An 11644-nucleotide genomic window follows, 5' to 3' on the forward strand; every position below is an offset into this window, starting at 1 on the left:
TTGAAAATGTATATGTCTGAGTCAAGCAGAAAAGTTCAGATAAGTTGATGTTAGGGAAATGAACCCTAAGATATGTATTCAAATGTTTTTTTCTTTCAGGTGATTGTTTCTAACACATTTATAAGATTATTTCTTTCTTGCTTTGTATGTCCCTCCCTCATGGTATAACCCCTGCTTTCACTGTACTGGAGGTTGGTATAATTTGTGGAGGGGAAGGGAAAAAACAAATCGTTTAAATAGGTATACAGGTGGATTCATTGCAACAATGAGATGTACAAGTAGTTATGTGGAAAAACGAACTTTACAACTTTGGTGGGTGGGGAGAATAGGATTGGATTGGGGTGAGGGGAGGATGGGAAGGGATGGGAAAGGGAAACAAAGGAGGAGGCTACAATGCATGATTAGAAATGTACTTATTATCTTGCCCATGTAATTGTAACACCCTCTGTACAGTATTTTTACAATAAAAATAAAAAAGAAAGAAAAGAAAGGAAATACTACAAGTTATTGTTATTTAAATTAATTTTTAATTCAAATAGAATAGGGTTGGTTTTAGTGGTGCTTGACTTACTATTTAGAAGGCTGAAAGTTGAGGATCATAGTTTCAAGACAGAGAAGCTAAAATGGACCATGGTACTCACAGACAAGGTGAAATGGACTATGGTACCCTTACCTTCAACTAAGAACCAAAAAGCTAAAGGTGGAGCTGTGGCTCAAATGGAAGAATGCCAACCTTGAGAAAAAAAGAAAAGCAAAAGGACGTAGGTCCTGAATTTAAGTCCTAGCACTAGCACATAGATAATATATATATATATATATATATATATACACACTATATGTATATATACATATATGTATGTCAATATGTAAATTACATATGTATATGTATGTATAGATAATTATATAATAAATTATTTTCAAGTGTCAACTATATACAAGCAAGCATTTAGTCTTGCTCTTAAATACAGAATCATACACAATTATGAATCCCTGTGATTTATAGGAGCCGACATATATAGAAATGTAAATGACTAGATTAGGAAATTAATAGAATGATTTTTGTTATAGAATAGACTGTATGCACAAGATTAGGCAAATGATACTAAGTCTTTTCCCAAAACATTGAAAGAAAAAGCATTATAGTACAAGAAATCGCATTTAGATATGGACTATGCCACTCAGTAAGCAGGTTGATCAGGAAAATATGATAGCTATATGCATATAAATATGCATATGTGTGTATAAACATGCACAATGGAATTTTATTTATCCATTAGAAAGAATGATAATGCATCATTTGCAAAGAAAGGAAAGAAATTGGGGGAAATCATGTTAAGTGAAATATGGGAAGGTAGATATGATTAGGATCCATACACTATGCACACTTTGGGGTGGAATCCAAGTATACACCTAGTTATGAACTGAAATATGGTTGGTTCAGAGAAGAATTTAAATAATGTAATTCCTTAGACTAGCTAACTAACCTTCCAACAAAATAAACACCAGGAATCAAGTACTCAGAGGTAGGGCTGGGATCAAGGTAGGGAGAAATAGATATATGAAGCAATAAAGTGGGGATAAATGCAATGATCTAACTTAATGCATATCCCACCAAATGAAGAAATTGAGGAAAAGGTGGCAGTGAGAGCACTGGGGAAAATTATGAAAGAGGTGACATTGATCAAGATCCAATGTACTCATGTACTCATGTATTGAATGTCAACTCCTATGTACAAGTTGAAATCAAAATAAACTTTAAAAGCCCAATATTCGGTATGCTTATGGAAATATTACAGTGATGGTGGTTCTCTGACTAACTAACCAAGAATGAAGAGTTCAAGAAAGTAAGTAGCAGAAAGGAAATCATGTTCAGCTGGGGAAGAGGTATAAGATGGGGCAGATTAATGAAAACAGGAAGGGATAGCAAATACAATCATAATATTAATGATACATATGTAAAAATGGAACCAGGTAACTTGGAGGATGGGTAGTGTTGGGAAAGATGGGGTAGATCAATGTAACACTAATCAAGATGCATTATATTTATAAACTCATTGAATTGAAACCTCTTTGCACAACAACTTTATGATAAATACAAATGAATGAAAACAAACACAAGAATTGAATTTGTATTCCATTTCTTATAGCACAAGTAATATATAGTAAGCTATAATTTGGACAAAATACAAAATTAATAAACTACATGACAAAATAGGAAACTGGAAATATGGGTAACATTGCCTTTGGAAATATACATGCCTTATACATTTCAAAAATATCAATATTCTGATTACTTCGATTTTCTTTTGAAAATAAAGTGATCTATAAACTTTGACACACTATTATCATAATGTTTAATGATACATAATTTAGCTAGATTTCCTAAGTAAACCATTGTTATTTATCTTATATTATAAAATATAAGGAACTGTTATGACACCACTATACTGTAACACAGATACTGAAGGTTCGCTCTTAAATCGCTCCACAGGAGACTGTTACATATAAGCTGCTACAAGTTGCAAAATCCCAAATATAAGTAAAATTACTTAGAAGGAAATGGTAGGAGGACAATTATTATCTTTCACAATCAATATCAGCCTTGGACATCCTGAAAGAGAGTAAGTCAGAGACAAATGTGTTTGTTTCACCAGGCCTCTACTTCCAAACAAGAAGTGTTGGAAAGACCCATCATGGCAACCTACTACTAAAAGCCAGACCACTAGATAGTCAGATCCTCTAAGACTCATACATGGAAAACTATCTCTGACCCGCATGCTCTTCTTTTCACCAAAGAAACAGTGCCTTTAGTAATTTATGTTTTTTGAATTTAGATAATGAATGAACATTTTTCATACAAATCAAGTTTGAAATACTTTTGATCTATTTTCCCATGCTTAAAACTAGCAATACAATAAATAATAGTAGCCACAACTTGGAACTTTTCTGCATCAATGGAAAAACAATCTTGAAAAAATGGATTCTGGAAAGAACCGATTAAATCCAGGGATGCATCTATTTTCCACACAATTGTTCAAGTGGAAGGAAGGCCAACATAGTTTCATTAAAGTAAGAATTAGTCAAAGGTCTGCACATCCACACTTAAAAAATATTATATTTGTTTTAAACTTGCTGATTGTACTCTAGGTGGACTTTGTAGACTTGGTTATTTTTGACAGACAAAATCTACTTGAGTGAGACATAGGAACCTTAAGCAAGACTTCCTGATAAAGCACATAGTGAGTTAGAAGAGGAAACCATAGTCAAAAAATGAAACTTACTTTTTGTTGGTCACAGCGCATGAACTCAGGGACTGAGTACTGTCCTTCAGCTCTTTGGTTCAAGGCTAGCCCTCTCCAACTTTGGTACAGAGTACCACTTCTGATTTTTTGTTGGGTAACTAGAGAGAAATCTCATAGACTTTCTTCTCAGGCTAGCTTAGAACCCCCATCCTCAGATCTCAGTCTCCTGCATATGTAGGATTGTAGTTATAAGCCACCAGTATCCATCACCCCCAAACGGAAACGTTTGAGATTCTAGTAAATTCAATTTTCAGTGGAAACCTCAAAAAGTATGGCAAGGAAAGAACTCCTAGAATTGTTCTTGCTACTAAAGAATTGAAGCTATAGAGTGAGCAACCAGGAAATTGTCTGTTAGTATAGATGCAAGTATAGAAGGGTGCCATTAATTTCAGTTATTTTTTTCAATATAATGATCTTCAGTACAAACCTGAACTTGTTGTCACAATGCATCTACCTCTTGGCATGAGCTGAGCCTGGGCCTATTCTACCTCAAATGCAAGAGATGCAAAAGAATAGCTCACAGTTTTGGAATGAGTTTCATCAGTGTACACCAAATATGCATATACTTCAATTGAGTTGACCATGCAGATGAATCTGTTTTTCTAACCTTCTTCCATCTTCTATCATTCAACAGCTTTTGATGAATCTCATTTTGTACCTCTTTATTCAACTTTTCAAGATAATTTCTTATTCAGCTTCTAAAATTGTCTTTTCCCCCAATTGTTGCCTTCTTAACATTGCCTCAAATTATAAACTATATATGATTGTCCTGTATGTGTTCACTGATATATTTAAATTTCGGTCTACCATCCACTTATTATAGGATATCTTTAACCTGCTGTAACTGCTCTGAAAATCATTATGGAGGTTCCTCACAAAAGCAAAAACACAATGCCATAAAACCAAGTGAAATTAGGATTGTGTATATCCAAAAATATTTTTGAAATGAAATAGTAGAAGCATTCACTTCTCTTATATCCCAGTATATGTTTATAGCTATGAATATCACATTTTCTTTATTCCCTCTTTCTGGTACACCTAGGTTGACTGCAGAGATTGATTGTTATGAATACTCCTGCCATGAACATGGATATTCATGTTGAATCATATTCCTTCAATATGTATCCAAGTTATTGTAAAGGTCATTAAAATATGTGTCTTTTTTGGCATTGTGTAAACTTCCATTCTGAGCTCCTTATGGGTTGCACTAGTTTATAATGCCACACAACTGAATATTCCTGATTTATTTCAACCTCTCCAGCATTTGTTTTTATTTGTTTGAGTTGTGATAAGTATTCTGATGTGTAATATGGAATCTCAGTGACTTTTTGATACATATTTCCTTTGTGGATAAGAATTTCAAATATTTCATTTATTTATTAAACATTTACATTTGTAATACATTCCTAATCAGTGACTTTCTTTTTTTTTTGTTATTTGATCAATTTTTAAGTTTTAGAATTTGTGATTTTTTTTCCATTCCAACTATTCACCTTAGTAAAAAAAATTATCACTACAGTGGTGCACAATTTACTAAAATCAATTGATTGTACATTTATAACACTGTTTTTGTTTTTGTTTTTATTACAACCAGGCAATTATTTCAATAAAGACGCCCAACTTCTCTCACTAGAAAGATAGATTGAAAGGATAGTATCTCATATTAACCCTAAGCTAATCTCAGAATTACCAGTCACAGGGAAGGCCCCAAGAGTTGGGCTAAGTAAAATGCACTTACACAGTAAAACAGCATTTAAAGTGATCAAAGGGCTTCATAATTGTTTTAAAAGTCACCACCTTCAACAAGCAAATGGTGCAGTTCACAAGCAGACCATAGGAATCTGAACATCAAGAAGATCAAAGGATAAAAGTATACAGAAGGGGGCTGGGAAGGTGGCTCAGTGGTAGAGCGCTTGCCTTCATTCCTGAGGCCCTGGGTTCGATTCCTCAGCACCACATAAGAAAAAAGAAAAAAGCCGGAAGTGGCGCTGTGGCTCAAGTGGTAGAGCGCTAGCCTTGAGCTGAAGAGCTGAGGGACAGTGCCCAGGCCCAGAGTTCAGGCCCCACAACCGGACCCCCAAAAAAAATTATACAGAAAGACAACTTTAGAACGTTGACTCAGAAATGGGGGTGGGGGGACAACCACTAGATACCAAAACTCAATGCTGAAGGGAAGAAGTGTTTTACCCCAAACCTCATCTGTGTCTGATTCTCTCACACCACACAGACACAGACACACACACAAACACACACAGACACACACAGACACACACAGACACAGACACACACACACACCCCTCGTGTACACAGAGAACCCTAGGGGCAGTTGTTTCTGGGACAGTGAAGCTTTTTTATTCTTCCTTTTAGATAATCAAATGTGATGTTGTGGTTGGCTTCACAGCCACCCCACATCTGAGCAGGAGCGAAAGGATTACTGAGACTGCAGGATGGCCTTGTGTACCCCTGGCTTCCTGTGTACGAATGTAGTTGGTGGTCCCCTAGGCCAAGCTGACAGGGGGTACAGTTTGGCTGGAGGATGGCACCCCAGAGCTCTGCATGCATGCATGGGAAGCCCTGTGAGCATGTCTGGGATGGCCTTTCAGCAGTGTGGAGAAGTTGACACCTGTAGTTGGACATGGCAGCAGGCAGGAGAATAGCAGGAATCCTAAAGACAGGAGAGGCACAGGAGTGAATGTGCTTTTCCATGGAGAAGCCTAGACTACACGAATGAAGTTCCCAGCCCACACAAGACGGCCACCGCTCAGGTCCCCAGATGCCCTATCTGGTCTTGTCCACAAAGCCTGGTCCTGATCCAGAGCTGGAACCTCCCCGGCAGTCCTGGGCTCAGTGCCGCAGGAGCAGTGAACTCCAGATGTGCTTCCTATGCCCAGTCATTGCAACTCAATGATTATAGTCACAATTGTTCTTTCCCTGGTATCCTAGTTTCTGCTACTCTGTTCTACTACCCATAATTCATAGTACCATGGCTCCAGCCACCTGATTCCCTGACACCCCTGACACTGATACTCCATTCCCTAAGTAAAAAAGGGCAGAGTGGGCACAGCCAGTCAACTTTGGTACTCCTGGCATCTTGCAGGCACATTGGGACCAATTATTCCTCAGGTATTTAACATGAGCTACTAACTGCAGGTGGAAAGGAAAAAGGTTATACCGAGGTGACTAAAATGTTGCTAGGAAAAGAAGGCCTTAAGGTAAAAGTTAATGAGAAGAGAAAATTTTACAAAGAATATTGGGGATGATGAAATAGGTTTAGCTTAGTCTCATACTAGTAATCTGATTTATTTTATGACACAGATATGTAAATTTTGCATTTTAAAAATTGATGAAGATGCATATATGTGGTATTTATATTAATTTATGGAATAGTTGCATATAATTAATGCTATTCAATATTTTATGTTCTATGATAGTTAACTCATGAGTCTACCATTGTCAATATGAATTGAGCTATTAACAAATGGAATTTCACTGTCAAAAAATACAAGGAGATTACTGGTGCTAGTACCGAAATGAAAGCTAGTAAAACTGAATAAAGCTACAAGTTTGAAAGGAGAGGATAGTGTTAAGGACTTTTTCACCATGGAAACTGGGAAGACTAGAATGTGTTTTCTTGAATTACTTGTTTTTTTAACCTTGTTAGAAATCAGAACATTATTATTTATTCTTGCTTTTTGGGACCTTTTTAGTGAATGGTTTACAAAAAATTATCAACATGACTTTGAAAATTCACTGATGTTAATTATCAGATGAACATTATATGCAAAGCTGCCCTGAGATTCAGGCAGGCTGGATTCTTTCTCTATTAAATTAATGAAATAAGCTTAGTTTTAAATGGATGGACAGTCCATGACATTTGTTCCCAAACAAGAAAAGATACAGGAGAAAATAAAAGAGAAAGGAGACCCAAGCCTCCTGAAATTAGCAGAAATATATAGAAATACAATTTAAAAATTCATGGTTCAAAGTAAACCCTGGCAGGAAAATCTGTGAGACTCTTATCTCCAATTAACCACCAGAAAGGAGGAAGTGTTCTTATGGCTCAAGTGGTAGATGCCTCCCCTTGATCTGAGGAGTTCAGGAACATGTTAACACTCAGGCACAGAGTTCAAGCCCCACAAATGACAAAAAGGAATTAAAAAAAAAATTAAAGCATCAAACAACCTGAAGATGTTGTCCAGAGTAAAGAGTGTGGCCTTATGCATTTACATGACTTAGTCACTTGCAACCTAATTTATCAGGTGAGGGTTGGTGATTTGTGTGTGTGCCAAAACCTGCAAAACTATTTTGCAATTTACCAAGGAAGGAGAGATTGGAGGAAGGGGAAAGGTGTTTGGCGGTCTTTCATTTTGGTTCAGTGGTTGTTTTCTGGAGTCAAATTCAGAGAAATTTCCCTGCTAATCCTACTTGCATGGGGAACTAAGGAGCTATGCCCTGGAAGTGGACTTTGTCCTGTCCTTGGCCTGGTTCCAACTGCCACTGGGTAATCGAAGTCCCACTTCAGGACCAAGATGCCTTGAAGACAACTTATCCACCGGGCAGGTGGACCTAACCACAGCCAGAAAGGCAAAAAGTGCCATGTCAAGGGCAGCACATGAGATCAACACATGAGACCAGACAGAGATTTTTTGTCATTCTCATTTTGTATTACCACTTTGATTCTACAAAATAATGTGTTGATTTTAACACCTCTCACCTCTCCCCCCGCATTGGTAAAGCTCACAAAAATCCTTCTTCTAGCTCCCAGGACACTTAACTCTTAGGTTTGGCCAATCGTTTCCATGATAGAGAATAACCTAATTGTATTTTGAACACATAAAGCATGCATATAAAACTAGCACATTTTGATCTTAGGAGAAAATAGCCTGTTCCCCTCACAAATTTATTGACTGATAGGCAATTTTAGAGGGGAATCTGTTTTCCTTTTAAGATAAAAGGCTTGTAGGAAACTATGTTCATAATCTGGCTGCTCCTCCCCACACTTCAACACCTAAAATACAAATTTCACAAGAATTTACAAGAAAGAATACAAAAACCAAACACTGGGAATGCTCAGAAACAGAATGTTTTCGAAACCCAGAATATAACTTTGTTGTCTGAGGGAGGGGCTCTCTTTATATCAATTAACCAACACAAAAGAGGAGCCATTAGTACCTGACATGAGTGTCAATGGTTGCTATTTCAAGGACAAGGAGCTGGACAGACTGATCCGGTGGGAGGGTGCAGGGAAGAAATCTTCCACACTGACTTGGGTACAAAAGTTGGAGTTACCACCTCTGTGTCTGTCTTTCTTCTTGCAGCACAACAGAGTTTTCCCCTGCTCCAAGAAGGCTATCTATGTACAAGCAGATCTGGAGAATGGCTTTGGTTCAGTCGACCCCATCATGCAATGCATGATGACCCTTCCCAAGGAAGGGTCATTCAGGCCCTGGGCCTACAGGCGGGTGCTAGAGTGCTTCAGTGGGCACCGTGCCATGTACGCCTATGCCCAGGTAGAGCTTCCAGTAACTGCAGCTGGCTCTGTGCTGTGGCAACATTCTAGCCCGCCAGCATGTCTTCTTCTCCCACAGTCCCCTGGTATTGCAGAAGGTGGGCGAGCTGCAGTTAGGCTTCTACTTCACCAGAGGCCCCAGCATGCCCAGTGGGCATGAAGAGGCTGCCATCTAAACTACTAATTTTATGGAGCAGTTGTAAATAAGGTTATACACATTAGTGTATGCACAATGTCATATCCTGAGTCTGTAGTTTCCAAAGGACATTGAACTCTATACTAACAAAAATAGGTTTTATTGTTTGTATTTATAAGGCCATAATGGCAAACTGAAATAAAAGTACAATAAAGTTGTTATCCAAAAACACAGTATTAAATATCAGAATTTGAAAAATGTTGCATGTAAGTAGTGCAAATGTAGTTATACTAGAATGATAAAATATGCACAAACTATATTACTTTAGTTACATTCAAAAATAAAAAATAAGGAATTACAGAAAGAATACCAACTGTATATAAAATATTACAATGGTTTTAAAGGTTGAAATAATATAGTTAATATATATTGCTGTAATAAAACATAATATTTCTATGTTCTGGTTCTGTTTATATCACTGAAGGAAAACATTAGAAAATAGAAAGTATATGTGGTACATGTTGCTTCCGGTCCCAAGAAGGGGAGTGGAACTTCTGAATGTGTGTCCTGGGAAGGTCCCCATGACCAGCCCACGAAGACCCATCAGAGGTCCGTGTGGTGACCTTGCAGGGGCTCCAGGGTACCACAAGGATACTGCATTGTATCTCTAAAGCCTTCACCTTTGTACTACGTTTAGATTTAGGGAGTAAGAGGGTAATGGGGCTTAGAAAAAGAGTTGTGATATTCTAAGAGAATATCTAAAACACCAGTCCACAAATCCATATTTTCACTAAGGTACCTTTCTACCTGAATATAGGAAAAAATACAGTGAACCAAAGAACTAAGCAAAAGTTACTAACCAGATATGACTGAGGCAAACAAATTTAACCTAACACATAAATATGCAAAATCTTCACTGTTTATACGAATACACTTGGAAACAAAATGCAATAGAGGGTAGATACCTTGTATTAATACTTACTCAGCTAGGCCACGGTGGCTCGTAACTACAGTCCTATATAGGAAAATTGAGCTTTTGTGAATAACAAGAATACAAGATTCCATTTCACAAATAACCAGGAAAAGCTTAGCTGGACTGGCACTGGTGGTACATACCCATAATCCTACTTTCTCAGGAGGCTGAGATCTGAGGATCGTGGTTCAAAGCCAGCCCAGGGAGGAACGTATGTTAGACTCATCTCCAAATAACCAGTAAAAAGCTGGAAGTGGCGCTGTGGCTCAAGTGGTAGAGCACTCGCCTTGACTTGAAGAGATCAGGAACAGCGCCTAGGCCCAGTGGTCAAGCCCCATGACCAACAAAAAAAGCTAGGTTGGAAGCACGACTTAAGTGGTAGAGTGACAAGCAAGCAAGCTGAATCCTTGAGTTCAAACCCTGGTACAAGCTAGCAAGGAAGGAAACATATTCCCAACATTTTCTTTTCATGAAGGGAAGGAATGGGGTGGTTGTTCCATCAATCTTATCTAGGGAAATCATCAGTGATCCTTCTGGCAATCCCCAAATGACAGAACCGATATCTTCTCTTTTTAAGAGAAGTTCTCTCTTTCTCTGTCTCTCTGTCTCTCTGTCTCTCTCTGTGTGTGTGTGTGTGTGTGTGTGTGTGTGTGTGTGTGTGTGTATGTGTGTGTGTGTGTGTCCATTGTGGGCTTGAATTCAGAGGCTGGGCTCTGACCCTGAGCATTTTTTCTCAAAGCTAGTGCTCTACCAATTTGAACCAAATTGCCACTTTCAGTTCTGGTGGTTACTTCAAGATAAGCATCTCATGGACTTTCCTGCCTAGGCTTGTCTTTGAATCTCAATCCTCAGATCTCAGCCTCCTGAGGAGCTAGGATTATAGGACTGAGCAACCTGTGCCCAACTAAGGGAAGTCCCTAACAGGATAATCATCTGAATGCCAATTAACGATTCCTACTATTCTCTGTCTGATGTACTTTTAGACTCAAATTTTGTCTGTGTACTTACTAATAAGTTGTTTAACCCCTGTGCTTCCATGTAAGAAAGTTAACAGTTAACTGCTCAGAGCAGTCTAGAGTTCAGTGAATTAATACACAGAAGTTCTATAAAGAGAAGATGTTGGCACACAGTAATACTTAGGAAATGTTATTTTTTATAACAAAATACTAGTTGTGACAGTTATCCTCACATATTATTGAACGTATGGGACAAGGAACATTTCAACTTCCTCTAAGGAAGCAACATCAAAAAAGAAGAGCAACTGTGATTGTCAGTAAAAAGAAAACATTATCCATCTAGAGTTTATATAACTGAGAAGTGCACATTATATATTATTGAAAGCAGCAATGTTAAATCAGTATTAGGCAAGACTGAGATCAGCCAGTGTCATTGTCATTTGATATAGTTTTTCCAACTTTCAAAAGCTTGACAAGGGAGTACAGAAACAAGGATTTCTCAGCATGGTTGGTCAACCTGGCTGCTCTATGGGACAGCACCAGCAGTTCAACTAGATGCTTAGTAACAGCTATCATCAGCAGAGATTTGTTGACTAGACCTCATGGAGATTGCCATCTCTCAGATAGATCACACAATCATTAGTCTTTTATGAATGCTACAGTATCTCCATAAATATGAAGGTTAGGATGATGCTATAATTCATTCTGTTACTCACCCTTATATCACCCAACTATATATAAATGTTCATTGGTTCAGAAAGAATATTA

This window comes from Dipodomys spectabilis, unplaced genomic scaffold, assembly GCF_019054845.1.
Source record: "Dipodomys spectabilis isolate Male_0828 unplaced genomic scaffold, ASM1905484v1 ptg000391l, whole genome shotgun sequence".
NCBI classification, from domain to species: Eukaryota; Metazoa; Chordata; class Mammalia; order Rodentia; family Heteromyidae; genus Dipodomys; species Dipodomys spectabilis.